Here is a 14,847-nt window from a genome sequence, read left to right on the forward strand (position 1 = left end):
ATCAGGTCCACAGAGCAAGAGCAGATGGGCTGATAGCCTTTTTTTCTTCCCTTCCTGAAAAGCACTCCCACATCCAGAGTAGTGGTTAGATTTTTTAATGGGCTTAAAAGCTTGGCCCTGGTAAAACAGAAGTTAATGCAAATTAGGATAGACAGATAAATTTTAGAAAAACAGACTTTTCAGTTGCCTTTTAGTGAACTCCAGAAAGCTGGGAGAAGGTCTGTGAGCCAGCAGAGCTGGAGGAAGAAGCCAGCGTGGGCAATGTAGGATGGCGATTCAGCTATCTCCTGGCTCACTTTGGGATGGACAAACAGCCTTTGTACTGCGTGGCTGAAGGGACTGCAAGCTGCAAGGCTCCTGAGCTCTCTCTGTCCTCCCAGGATTTGACACTGATGGTGACATTGACATTACATGATCACGGTCCCAATTAGGACTCCCTGCATCAGGTCAGGATCCTGCTGTGTAGGATGCTGTACAAAGAATGAAAAAGTTTACCCAAATATGAGGAAGATTCATTAAAAAATAGCTCTTTATTATGTTGTTTCCTATAACTCCTTTTTCCTTTTTTTTTTTTTTTTTTTTTTTTGGAGGGATTTAAAAATCCTCCTGTATTGCTGTTGATAAGAAAGGGTTAGGTGAGTACTGCTTCATTTTGTTTGTTCTTTGTGTTAATATTTATTTAGTGAGTTCATTTAACACATGAAAAAGTAGATTTACTGACTTTTTTTTTTTTTTTACAGTTAAAATCATCTACCGTTTGGATGGTGGTAGGTACTTTTCAGTCACATAACAACAGGGAGAGTCCATACCCTGGAGATACTACTAAGTAGACGAGACAGTCAGATTCATGATGGCATCTTGCAAGCAAGGAATCAAGGAATGAAACCTACGTCTTCATAGGCATCTTGTAGGCATTCATAGTCCTCTCTAGGTCCCGTGGTGTTCTGTGGGACCTACACACCTAAATAAAAAACGGACACTTTGTGGATCTGGGCGAAGACAAGAAGTGGAAGCTATGGCAGAGGCAGGAAATGAGGTCAGATCCTTCACACGACAAACAGCTGCCATCACTCCATCATTCTTCCTCTCAGGTTCACCCTGCAGAGCAGATGTCATCTAGCCATCAGTGGCACAAAACAGCCAGCATTAGTGCGAGCTGCTTTGAAGGAACCCTTCCAACGAATCCCCACCCTCCTGGGTAGGGACATTTTTCCAGTGCCTGAAAAGGAATTATCTTTCACTGCCTGCAAGGTCTGCAGCCAGGGATGGAGCTAATTCATTTGGGGTAAATTCCAAATCCTTACTAACTGTTGGACTCAGATCTCCAGTTCAGGGAAACATTCCTGCCCTTTTCCCCCTTTATCCCTGGACTGGATCTTCTCCACATAGCGCAGTACTCTCCTGCTGACTACCTGGCAAGGTGAGCAAGCAGCCCATGTTGGCCCTGTCTTTCTTGGCTTGCTGGTTGCCAATGTGCTGAAAAAGAGCAGGTTTGTGCTGAGAAGAAGTTTCAGAGCCAAACCCCACCTAGGTCCTATCAGACTGGGCACAAAGGTCCAGATAGGTCTTGCCCACCAGCTGAAGGTTACTATTAAATTGAGTATAGACCCCCTTGGAGCAACCAGAAGGCCTATTTTTCAGTTGTTGAGGAAATGACCTGGAAGGTGGGAATGTTGTTTCTAAGGTTGTACATAGGACAAAGTCCAAGGGAGGTAGAGGAGCACAGGTTTTGGAGGAGAAGACTGGTGTCAGTGAAAAATCACAGCAAGAAAGCTGATGAGAAGAATTGATTTCATATCTGTGAATAGCATCTCTGTAAGTATTTCCAGATGCTTTCTATAATCCCTGCTGACATGGCCCCTTCCATTCCCAACCTAGTCCCAGAGGCCAAACCAAACCTTGGGACCCTTTCACCATGCTCTTCCAGTTCCCCTCTCAGTGCAGAAGCAGGTTCATCGTGTTTGCATGCATCTGGTAGGGATTCACAGCACCAAACAGCTTGCTCTGTTGTGCTCACAAGATGAATTATGACACAGGCCCCCAATGTGCCTCTCACAAGCTGTCCCCTCATATATCGAGACCTGGCCTGAGCCAGGAGGGAGCATGAGGGAAGCAGATGGCAGCCTGGCAGAGTGATTAAACCCCTAGATATCTGTTTTAATGAATTGCCCACCCTGAAGATTAAATATTGCAATAGTCAGTCCTATTCTACGTTGCCAGTAATCTCAGCCTTATTTACGGTACTGGGGCAATGCCGTGCTTTTCCCTCTGTCAGGCATTGTCATTGAAGGCAGAATTACAGGTTGGGTTGGAAAAGGGACCTGTGAATTTTATCTGTTGCCCAGAGGCAGGAGTCTGGGGGTACTGTACCTTTGTTAAACTACCTTGCAGGTGGATTCAGTGAAGGAAATGGGCAATGGCTGAGCTTCTGGCTCATGGAGATTTCTAGATATATGAGTGTCTTGTGCAAATTTAGACCTGAGGACATGTGCAATTTTTATTTACTTTTGCCTGCTTTTATGTTTCTGCTGTTCCCCTCTTCTCTCTCACCCCATTTAAAATCTCCAGTTATCTTCTTCTGTGTGAAAGCTGATTTGGAAGTGCAAAATCAAAGCCTTTTTGTGGTGTCCTGCTTCTTTCTCAATCCTTTGCTTTTTACTGGGATCTTGGCAGAGGAGCCGATTTGGATTTGCTTTGTTAACAGGACTCCTGTCAGTATATTTTACATAGTTAGACTGGCTTAACAACCGCAAGAGGAGCTGTTACAGTGCTTGTGCCAAGCCCCACTCATAGCCTGTGTTTTGGAGGCTATGCCAGAGCTGCAGTGCTTTCTGTGCCTCACTCTTACTTCTCTCAGGACTTCCCAGCTGTGGGGCTGGCTCTCATCAGAAGAGATGAATAAGTCCTCTCTGTGCTCTGCTTTTAGGCTTGGATTAAGGAAAGCAGCTTCTTACTTCCCTCATCTCTGTTCAGATACTACTCAGGTGCTTATAGTGCAGGTCGTACTCCCACAGCTCTGAGGAGGGCCTGCTTTTCCTGAATTGGGCCCTGGTGTTGGTGGGTTAAAGTGTCCTGAAGACAAAAGACTCAGCGGGAGTCTTGGTTTCTTGAAAATTGCCTGGCTGGGGTGTTTCATAAGCTACAGCCTCCAGCTGAAGCTTTTGGCAGTCTTGACAGGGTGCTGCTGCTGAGGCAGCTCTGAGCAAGGTTTGAGAAAAGCGCCATGGGCTCTGAAGACACAACCGTGCCAGAATCTCGGGGAACGCCTTATGCTTACGGCATTTTGCTGGCAGCAAGGCTTGAACTCTGGGTTCAGAGTCTCAGAAGTCTCTGACTGGAGTGAAAAATAGAGTGCCTGTATTTGCATCCAGAACTTCCTAGAGAGAAATACGTGCGATGCCCCAGGTAGGTCATCCAGCGGTGGTGCACCACGTCCAGAACGCCTCAGATTTACTGCACACACGGAAGGCCTGTTGCTTTGACCCGGGTCTAGCTTACCTCCTGCACAGGAGGGTCTGGCGGCTACTCCTGAGCACACTGGGGTTTCCAGCTGCCCCTCAGTTCAGTCGGCACCACAGCAACTGTCCCCATCGAGCAGAAAAATAGCCAGCCATCCTGGCAAATCCCCTGGGTTCCTGCCAGACAAAGTTTTGGGGTGGAAAAAGAGGACATATCCAAGGAAACCTGCATGTATTGTAGACTTAAACGTGAAGAAGAAGAAGAAGAAGAAATCTGGTGTTAGCTTATAGCCATTGAGTACCTCTCTTGATGAGGTCCAGGAGAGAGTGGTAGAGAGCTCTTCTGCACATCCTTGTTACTGTAATGTACTAAGGCTGGCTGGTGAACAAAACTTCCTTCACCTCTAAATACTGGCACCTCAACACTTGCTTTTGGTTTGACATTACAGCAATGAAAACAAAATAAAAAGACATTTCAAAATTTCTCATAGACAAACAAACAAACAAGAGATACCTCCCACTTAACTAGCCCAGATCACTTTAGTAGAACAGGACAGGATTTGCGTCCCTGTTCTGAAGCAGGGGAGCTTGAATTTGTGTTTCCCACCTCTGTAAAAGGGAAGGCAGAAGGAGGAGGGCAGCCGAAGGCCAGAAATGCCAGTCCTGGGTACGTACTGCTGGGTATGCCTGTGCTGGCAAGGAAAAGAGTAAACCGTAGCAGAGACTGGAAAAAATTGGAGAGTGGGTCACTCAGCCACTGCCTTCCTCAGGAGGAGGCTCGTTTTCAGAACCGACCAACCTTCCCAACTAAATATTTGTCAAATCTGATGTGTTTCTTTAAAAACTCCAGGTGCCAACAGAGCACTGGGAGGTTTTTTTGGCTGGTAGTAAGCACAGAAAGCTTAGATGGCTGCTTTGAGACCAGCTGTGCTGTTTTTCCATTCACTCATAACTGACGTGAACAGTGACACCAGTTGCAGAGTACTGGAGGAACCAGTGCCTGGGTCTGTTCCCTGCACCTCAGCTGCATGTCTAGGGAAAGCTTGGGAAAGTTTCCATATCGTGGTTATTTATATTTGTCACCCCTGGGTTCTGAACTTTTGTGTGTGTTGGTAATAATATCCTATTACTAAACTGTAATTTATGTGTGCATCATTTGCATTATTGAACAGCTGTTAGCCTCTCAAAACTGCTTGCCTGCCATATTGCATAGATAATAATATCTAATCCATATTAATTATAAATACACAAATCGTCTCCTAAATAAGGCAAAGTTTTGTGAGCAATACAAACCAATGGGTGCCAAGAAACGTTACTGTTACGCCTGACACCTCATCCTCTGGCTGTCATGCCACGAATAAAGAAGAGCCCACAGCACAAGTTAAGGATGGCATCTGAGCTTTAATAGCCTGCAGCCACTGCCATAAACCCTCTGGCTATGATTTCATCACATCTCACAAGCTAAACTGCACTGGGTCAATAAGAAAGCTCTATGGAGAAATTGCTGCAGGAAATGGGACTGCAATTATTATTCACTACCTGGCATTTGTCGGCAGCAGATCTATGCTGGACTAACCCCACCTCGTGGTGCTGAAGGGGGCTGGCTGGCTTGGCATGACCTGTTTGGGAAAAAAACACTGACTTTCACCCTATGTTGATCTGAGGGCCCCCAAAGCTTTGCCTGTTGGAAGTGGGTAATGTAGTATAAGCTCCCTACAGTTGGCTAGCTTTTCCCTGTTATCTTTCTCAGACCTCTTAGAAAACGTCTATGCATTCCCTAACTTCCATGATCCAGGATGAAAATTTCTGCTATAAAACATAATATCCAGAGTCTGTCCATGTGTAGCCATTCATCCTCTCCAACTTGCTTAGGGAGGAATTGACTGTTGCTTCTATTATTTTCCACTTTGAGTAATCACCTTCTTCTCCCTAATCTCCCCTTTGCAATTTCTGATGGGCATGTGATTTTGTTTTTCTTCAACTCTCTGCTATAGCACTGTATAATATAGCTCTCAAAGAGCTTCCATGGTCCTTTCCAGAGGTGACTGCACTTCATCATAATGGCTGAAAACTTTGTGGAACAGTTTCTGCTCCTTTTGGATAGAATATGAATTGGAGAGCATCTGAAAAGAAAAAGCAATATAAATGGGGAACTTCACAGTTTTTTCGTAGTGGTATTGAGATTATATAAGAACTCCATACTTCTCCTCCTCAAGGCATATTAGCGCAAATGCCAATGAGATCTTATCTGCTGGTAAACCAGTATATCTGTAAAACATCCAGCACAAATGTGTCTCTGATTGGACTTCATCTTCATCACAATAATACTTAAGCTGGGATAGCAATTTTTGTTTTCATGATGACTAAAAATGACCCTGCTTGCCCTGCCCCCTGCAAATTATGATGTCTTTTTCTTAACAGCATTGATTTCCTTTAGCATTGCAACCAAAAAAAAGAAGAGTAATTTCTGGAGAGCCAAGGCACTGAAAGACCCTAATTGTTTGCAATACAGATGATCACAGGATTCAGGGAACATTCTTACAGATTTCATTCCATTGTAAATGCCCATTCTTACAGATTTGAAGAGACATTATCAACCAGCAAGAAAGCATCACAGATACTTAGAAAATGTTTAAGGTCTAGGCAGTTCAGGCAAGACTTGTACCAAAGAACCCAAGACCCACGGCTACTGTCTTCATAGAAATATTAACAATTTAATGCAATCTCAACTTCTCAAAAAAAAAAATCATAAGGATCGGGTGAATAATTACAGATTGTATGTCTTAAGTTCAAATGCAGACCACGCTAAGTCTAAAGCTTTAAAGTATTCTCATAAAAATTATTAGTTAAAAATAAAATTCCACTCTTCTGCTACCCCGTGTACAGATGTTGAAGGCAGAAAGCACAGAAGTCATTTGGGAATGAGATATTACAGAAGATTGTCTTGTTTGTGTCTGTAAGACTCCATCCTGAAATCAGATCCACTTAGGCAGCTGCTCTTTGCCTCTCTTTTCCTCTTCCTTATACCAAAAACCTACACAAAGCCTCGGCGAGTCTTCCCTGCTGTTAGGTCAGCTGAAATGCCTGTCTGTGAGCCTGGAACCCGGGTTAGGGCTTTGGAGATGAGCAGCGATGCTGCGCATTTCCTTGGAGTAGGTCTGCTGGAAAGCTATGGGCAAGTTACAGTTTAATTAGCTCAAAGGGAGACCTATAGCTGGGACTATGAAAATAAGACCAGGAGGATCACTAGGAAATATGCAGTGATGAACGATCCTACCTTGGGAAAAAGAGAAGGAAAAGAGAAGGAAATGTTGCATGCACGATAATCAACCCTTAATGAACAAGAGACATATTCTCATGTTTTCCCTAAAAATCTCTTCAGGTTGTCCTTGCTCCTCTCAGAGTATACTGTGTATCACCATAGGGAAAGTGCAAAAAAAGATGCAGTGGCGGCTGTGCTTCGTGCTGGTATTTTCAGCTTTGAGAAGTTTGACTCCTGTCTGCCTTGTCTGGGGGCCAGTAGAGGGAGACAAGCCTCTGAGCTTAATCCACACATTTTCTGCTCTCCAAGTTCTCAGATTCTTTTTTTTTTTTTTTTTTTTTTTCTGTTCTGCATTATTATTATTTGGTTTGAAATATTGTTTTATGAAAAATAGCTATAAATGACCCTCACCTTGCAGTTACAGAGAAGATTAGATTAAAAATGCTGCAAGGAGATTTGGGTGAGTGAGCACATGGTAACAGTCATCTTGTGGCAATAATACAAGGAGCAAATTGGGCCAGGTAGGGGCTCTGAATGCTGCACAGCCTGTGCTTTTCTGCGTGAGGGAGGGAGCCTGTTCATCGCCGCTTGTGTCCGTGCATGTGTATCGGCTTGCCAGAAGTCTGGGTTTGATGGGGGAAGTGCAGGCACTGAGTTTCTCAAGATCTGCAGTTAGACTGCAGGTTGGATCAGTAAAACCCCAGTTTTTCCTGGTTCCCAGCAGCTACAGCGCTGTCTGAGCAAGAGCAGGGTGCCGTGAAGGGGCACATTCCTGTTATAAGCTCGCCAGGAGCCAGGCAATACCTACAAGGCTGGGGACAGCATTGGAAGGAATGGGAAGTCCTGGCCCAGTTTTGGTCCAAGCAAGCTATCTAGGATTTTTTTTTTCTGTGATGATAAAGAAGTGGCTGTATGTGTGTAGGAGAGGAATTCACACAGTCGTGTACAACTGGGAGAGGCTTTTGGAGGATGTGCGGGTGAGGTGTGTTTCCCCATGTGGAAATGAGTGACTCACCTGCAAGAGCGGAGAGCAGGGCAGGAGGCATGAGTGTGCACCTCCGGGCAGCCTTGAGGAGAAGTGCTCATGTCAGGCGGTGCCTGACGGGTGTCCGTGTGGGATCATAAAAAGTAAGACTGATTTTATTTGGGGGCTCAGATGCACGAGAGGGGATACGAGGGGGCTGGCTGCGTGTATGTGAATGGAAGGAGATGGGGACACGTGCATGTGGGCTGACACCTGTCAATACGGTGTCAGAATGTCCTAGGGAGTGCTAAAGGGAATGAATCCCATGCACCCAGGCTGACGCTGTGTCTCACAAGGAGGAGGCGCTTTGCAGCACGCCCAAGCGCTGGGTACATGTGGAGGAGTGCAGAAATGCTTGTTCATGCTCAGGATGCCCGAAAGAGCCGTTTCTGAGGGTTGGTGAGGGTGGACGCAAGCAGCTGGAAGCTGCTGTGTGGAGGTTGTGCACTGCCGTGTCTGTGATGCTGTGCACGGATGCACGGCTATGTGTCACGGTGAGGGAGCAAGGGAAGTGAATTTTGCATGCAGAACACGAGGGGTGCTTCCGTGCGTGTTTGCGTACAGACGTGTGCATGCACGCATCTTCCTGTGCATTTCAAAGAAAACTGTTTCACTGTGCGATGGCAGTGTCTGCGGGCAGCTGTTTGTGTGTGTGTGTGTGCGCGCGCGCGCATATATATGTATGCCTGTGAAGTCCCTTTGAGCTTCTGCACATCTGCGTGAGCTGGGAAGTGGCAGCTCTCAGACTGGGTATCACATGTAGATTTTGACTGTGTTGCCTCCAAGTCCTCAGCAGAAATTTGAGCAGATAAGGCTGGTTAGCAGTTGGAAGCCCAACACAACCAGGGACAACAAAGGATGAAAGGAACCAAGCAAATGAAACAAGCTTTTTGAAGTCCTCCCAGAAACAGCCCTTCACTATATTTAGTGAACCTCATGACTCCGTCAGAACAAAACTGTCATCTCTGGAGGGAAAATAGGAGAAGTTGGCCTGAATGAGAATAATTTGGAGAACAGCACGGGGGAAGGATGAGTGGCAATACAGGATGGAGATTACGGCATTTTAAAGGAACACTGTGCCTGTCGCTGCACAAATCAGAGCAAGTTTTCTCGTCTGCTTTGACAGGCATTAGGTCTGGCCCAACACGCTCCGAGGGCTGCTGATTGCATCTGCCCCGTGAGCCCTGGAGAACGCGGTCACACATTTCTCCAAGGCTGGCTATGCACAAAGCAGGAGCACAGCAGAGGCCAGGCCTTAACTGCGTTTCTCAGGAGTGCAGTGTTTCAGGGCTGGACTTTCCTGTGGCTCCGCGCAGCTTTGCGTTGGTGTAGCTCCGGCCTCTGCGGGGTGCTGCTCCCCACCACCCACATTAGGGCAGGGCGTTAGAGCAGAGGGCAGTCACTGGGGTACCCACGGGAACGTACTTGTGCTGTGGGCAGAAGGATAAAATTCAGAGTTGTTTTGGCTGCTTTTGGGGGCACAAGTTTGATGAGACGAGCCTGGGCAAATGGCCACTTCATCTTAATAGCCTCTTCAGGGGGGTTTCTAAAGCAGCCTTAGGGTTTCTGCTGCCTGGCAGCGTTGTGTTATCAAATACCCTAATTAGGGGCTAGAACCTGCCTGACACCAAGCAGCTTTCGTTCATTTTTAACCTTTCTCTTGCCAGGCCCCACAGCTGATGCTCAAAGCACCTTTCTTCTAAAACACAGCAAAACAGAAAACAAAAAAAGCAAGGTTAATGTCAGTTTGATTGGTGGCTGGCTGCAGAGTCTGAAGGTTGTTTTACATCAGTGCATACACAGCGAGGACCTGTGTTTACATGGATGGTATTAAGTACAAAGGAGGTGGTCAGGCCCTCACCTCGTGAATTTAATCACTTCTGTGCCTGCACACCATGCAGAGCCTTGACAGCATGATCCTCCCCTTCCACCACACAGCTTTTCACATGTTTAATATCACTTTTAGTGTGGGCCAAAGTATGGGCTAGAAGTAGAGCAGCTAAGCAGGCGTGCATAAGCTTAAATGTTTTCCATAAGCATGTAGACAACCAGCTTCAATCATGCCAGTGTTTGCAGAGAGTTAAAACAAAAGGGGCAGCAACATTGTCAAAAGAAGCTCATTTCAAAATGGCTAATAATGATAGTAAGACCTGGCACTTTCAATTTATCTATAATCTTTTCGGCAGCACTTATCATTGTAGTATCCTGCCACCTCCCACACGTTAATGAGTTTATCTGTGCGAGCCCACTATGAATGGGAAGGATTATCACTCCTCACTGACAGATGGGGAAACAAGGCTCAGCGAAGGTAAGATCACACACTGCGTCAACAGCAAGCCAGGAAGAGAGAACCCAGGAGTCCTGACTCGAAAGCAGGGCTTAGAGCTTCTCTATGCTTTTCAGGTCAGAGACTGCTTATTCAAAGTAAAACAGTGTTGCTGCCTCTCTTATGCTGTAAACAGGAGTAAAAACTTTGCAGCGATAAGCCTATATACATGCACAGCGAGTATGTGTTTGTGTTTAGGCGGATGTGTTTGTGAGCATGTTTGCTTGTGTATGTGTGCATTTGCAGAGGCTGATGAAGATTACTCTGGAGCATTAGGTTGTTTTCTTTGCTTCAGATTGTAATCATATTTTCCGCACTTTCAGAGGCCCCCGACTGTTTATCGTGACCCTCCTGGGGGTTATGACGTACCAGCTCAGAAACACTGATCCACTCTGTAGAGCACAGGGGAAGCTACATGTAGCTGTTCCTGAAGGCCATGGCTGAATGTGCTACTTTTGACTAGAAATCAGGAGTCATTTTTGAACACTTCGGATTTTTGAGGCCTCCTTGAGGGTGGATAGGATGTCCTAAAGACAAGCCATATGGACTGCAACACAGGGTCTAAATTTAGGCTCTAGCTTCTTGGGAGGCAGCTTGTATTTGCCACGGTGCTGTTGTCGTGGGTACCTGTGATGCGGCCCAGGAAAGACATATAGACCTCTGAAAATATCTGTTCAGGAAGAGGCTTTCCACAGAACCTATAAAACATTCATAACACCTCCATTGTGCTGTAAATCCTTAGCAGGAGTTGATAACAGTGCATGAATTTTTAATGTAACATTTATAAATGGTTATTAAAACTATCCTTAAAGTAAAGTGTCAGTTTATTTTTAATTAACTGTTGGCTATTTAAGCTCCCGATGGCCCCGGGGCAGATCAACAGTCTAACAAGTTAATATTCCAGATTAACCCTTCATTTGCTGCCTGCTTGAGTGATGAGCTGAAGTTGCATACACAAGAGCAACAACAAGAAAAGTGGTTATTTCTCACTCACTGAACAGGAGTGTCATAATTTCATGGAATGAGATTTCTTAGTGCTTGGTTTAAGAGGTTTTAGAAGCCATGGAGGGAATTATTTCTTGAATATTGAACAGATCCAGATGGATAGCAGAGGTGGGTGATTCCTCTTGGAAAGAAAAAGATTTGTCTGGCATTCGTGAGAAAAAATTTCCATTGAAGTCAACGAACTTGGATCAAAGGACAACATTTCAAATTGCACCAATAGCAGTTTCAGGTGACCTACTTACAAAGAGCAGAAAGACCATGTGATTTATGGTTCAGTTGCAAATATTGCGATTGACTATGCAATTTAAAATTTGGCATGGTGAAATCTATAACTGTTTATTTAGCAAAATATGCTCTTTAGTAGGTTTCATCCTCTCAAATTTCAACCAAGAGTGTGGAAAAATGAGGAGGAAACTGATGGCAATTTTTAATTAATTCATAGTATAGATTTTTTTTATATTTACAATTTTTTTTATATTTACAATTTTTTAAGGTTTCAAATTAAATTATTTTTTGGCATGCTACGTACATTTTGTATTTGTTTTTGTAATTGAAATTAGATGTGGGGCAACAGATTTTGCTGATACTGTCTTTTCTATAGTCTGTAAATTGTTGATATTAGCCATGAGAAGTCTGCTGTAGATATTCTTTGAAAATGAAAGTGAAACCAGTGCGGTTTCACAGTTCAAAGCATTTTGGCCTGCCTCATTTCCAGGATGAGACTCTATCAAAATAAAGAGCTTGGCAAGAGCAAGGTGGGGGAACCTGGTCCTGCAGCCAAGTAATTAAGGACCGAGCAGAGCCCTTTCCCATGCTCGTGCTGCTCTCAGGCTGCCTGCTGAGCACTGAGCGTGGCCCAGGTCATCTTCTCGTGTCCGTCAGTTAGGATGTGCAACCGACTCGGCACCCATCAGCTCAATCCGCTGGGTCCCTCTGGTCCTGCTCCAGCTCTTGTCCTGAGACAGAGTTCCTCTGGAAGGAAGGGAACTCAGGTGCAGAGGACAAGCATTGAATTATTCGCGCACTGGACTTTGCTAGTCCAAACTCTTAGGCACTCTGTGGCTTTTCAGATTAGCAGAAACTCATATTACTGAAACTTTTTGGTTACTAATGTGATGAAGTGATAAGGTGAATCTGCCACACAGAGACATTGGGGTGGCAACAAGAGCTGGCACAACTGGAGGTTAGCGTCTGGCTGATGGGGTCTGGGTTATTGTACTCCAGAACAGTGAAGTCTCAGTGTTTTAGTTTTGCTTCCTTTGTTTGTCCTGCTCAGTTATACTCAGGGCTCTTTGGGGCAAAGCCTCAAAGTCTTTCCCTAGACGGCAGTTCATGAAGCTGAACTTCAGACAGCTCCTGTCCCTACAGCCGACAGCGAAAGGTCGGTGTTTGCGGACAGCAGTTCAGAGCTTGTTTCTCCTGGCTGTGTCAAGAGCTGTATCTGGGTGACAGCAGGGTTAGGTACTGAAAGCTGGAGAGCGTGAACATCCCATGCACTGGTTCAGCTTCCAGCACAGTGAGGCTGTGCTCTCACTTCAGCCTCCGGTTTCTCTGTAAAGCACATTCTCATGATCATTACTGCTGTCTCTATTTTTACCATCTATCACCACCAACTAATCCCTGTACGTGCACTACCATGCCTGTTGATTGAAGGCTGAGTCTCCATGGGCAAATAATTTGTTATTTAAAGGGTTTTTTTTCCTTTCCAGATGCTTTTTTTTCCCCTTTCCCAGATGATCAACCCAGGCATTGGGAAAGCACAAACTTCAGATCTTCAGAGCATGCAAAGCAAAAAGGCATCGATGAAGCAGAGTGACACAAGCAGCAATATCCCTTGGTAAATGCTGTTCAATGCAGCAGAGCTTCTTAGTGATTAAAGGAGTCTTGGAAATGTCATTGCCCTGACCAAATGAGATAATTTGTATCTTCTGTCACTGGAATCAAATCCTATTTTTTTTTGTAATTAACTTGTGACTATGGGAAGGTGGGAGTAAGGGTGGGGGTTGGGAAGGGAATTTTATGGGTAATCCAGCTGCAATATGGAAATGATGGCTGGGTAATTGTGCTCTCTAAATGAACTTGACTCTATGGTTGGTGTCAGGTTTTGTTAAGTGCCCTGGGCCAATGGAGACTAATTAGGAATGCATTAAATATTAAAGCTCTCTGACACTGGGGCATTGATGGTGACAGAAGAAAAGAAATTTGGTAACCTAATCTGCACCCAACAGGAGTAATTTATGTTCCCTTCTTTTAACAAAGAAAAATCCAATTATTTGGCCTTCTGGAAAAATGTATTTAAAGGAATAGTTAATTTAGAGTGAAAAAAAGTATATATACACAAATACAGATGCTGTCAACACAATCTCTGAGTGTCACTTATCTTGCAGTTCTGGCTTTGCTGATTGCTTTTATTTAAAAGCAGGGGCTGGAGGAGTGTATTTCCCTAATACAAGATTGTTGGCTGGACTTGCCCTCCAAGTGGTGTTGGGCAGGAGTGGGAATTGTTCCTTCCCTTCTCTGGGACTCGGGAGGCCCATGTGGCTGGGGTTGTCCCATGGGGACTGTCACTGCTGTATGAGTGCGTAATTGCGGAGCAAGAGCGTGCTCCTCGTGCTGCCTCTCACCGCCACCCTCTGCTCATTCGACGCCCCTCTGGCTTTTTTGCCCTGGTCCCCTCTCCCCACTGCTCTTGTTACGGGCCAGCTCAGGGCATTGCTTCGGAGAAACAGGTATTTGCAGCCCACCGCCTGCCCTGGCCAGCCGTATGCGTGGAGGGACTGTCAGCAGCGGCTGCTTGTGGTTGTGTGGTGAGGATGAGGGGTATCAGTGACTGTGTGATAAAGATGTGGGGTGCTGGCATGTATCCCTACGCTGTTAAATGAGCGCGGTGGTGTGCATGCTACCACGTGTGCGTGCTTATATAGGGCACTTCTGGGGTGAGGCACGTACAAAGTTTTCAAAAAATTATAGCAATTAAACTTTCTTCCTGCCTCTCCAAGAGAAAGCAGCCCAAACAGCTCCCCCTCCACATCGACACTTTCCTGTATCTACTAGTTTCCAGGGCAATTTTGTCTGACCTTTAGTTAAATGTCCTGCTCTACCAGGCAGCTCATTTCTGCTGGTCTGTCTACTTATGCAATCTAATCAAATCCAGAAAGGAATATAATCAGCCTCATCTTGTAACAGCGACTTGCACAAGTATCTGTCTCACTGTCTGCCTTCCTGTCTATACGTCTATCTAATCTCGTCTGTTGGCCTGATCCCGTAACTCAGTTATTAGCAGTTGTCTGCCGTTGCTGCGGTGAGATTTGGAAGAAATGCTAACCTCTAGCGCTGGGGTGAAGCATCGGGATGCAAAAAGAAAAGAGTATCAAAGGTGTGCAACCCCGTGTTGTGTGACTGGCAGCACCGAGCAGCCCTCCTCCTCCTGGGGACGTGCAGGCATGGTTAAGGCACCCATCCACACGCGCCTGGGTGCACATGCCCGGGACACGTGTACCCACACAATACACCTGGTGCCGGTTTTAATTCTCCCTTGCCCTCTTTGCTTCCGTTTCCAGACACACGCACACAAAAAATAAATATCCCTTCATTTATGAAATTACCGGAAGACCATTTTCTAAAGGAACTTGGTTGCCATGGGTTACCCGATGTTTATCTGCCACCGGTGTTATTTGCTAACTGCAGCCATTACGGGGAAAGGCTAAAGAAGGGAAGCGGGGATAGCTCTGAACATCAAAGCGCTGCCTCCCTGGGTAGCCCTTGCTAGCGT

General features: G+C 45.5%; 1 long non-coding RNA gene across 1 annotated transcript in view; it reads right to left on the minus strand.

Moving 5' to 3' along the window:
* Positions 1–511: 511 nt before the first annotated feature.
* The window catches only part of LOC112991401 (uncharacterized), a 46,954-nt gene continuing 32,618 nt past the window's right edge, over positions 512–14,847 (minus strand). Inside the window, exon 3 of the long non-coding RNA XR_010392360.1 lies at positions 512–5,581. This is a non-coding gene — a long non-coding RNA (uncharacterized LOC112991401). The remainder of the gene's footprint in view (positions 5,582–14,847) is intronic.

The sequence above is a fragment of the Dromaius novaehollandiae genome, chromosome 20 (genome assembly GCF_036370855.1).
Source record: "Dromaius novaehollandiae isolate bDroNov1 chromosome 20, bDroNov1.hap1, whole genome shotgun sequence".
NCBI lineage: Eukaryota > Metazoa > Chordata > Aves > Casuariiformes > Dromaiidae > Dromaius > Dromaius novaehollandiae.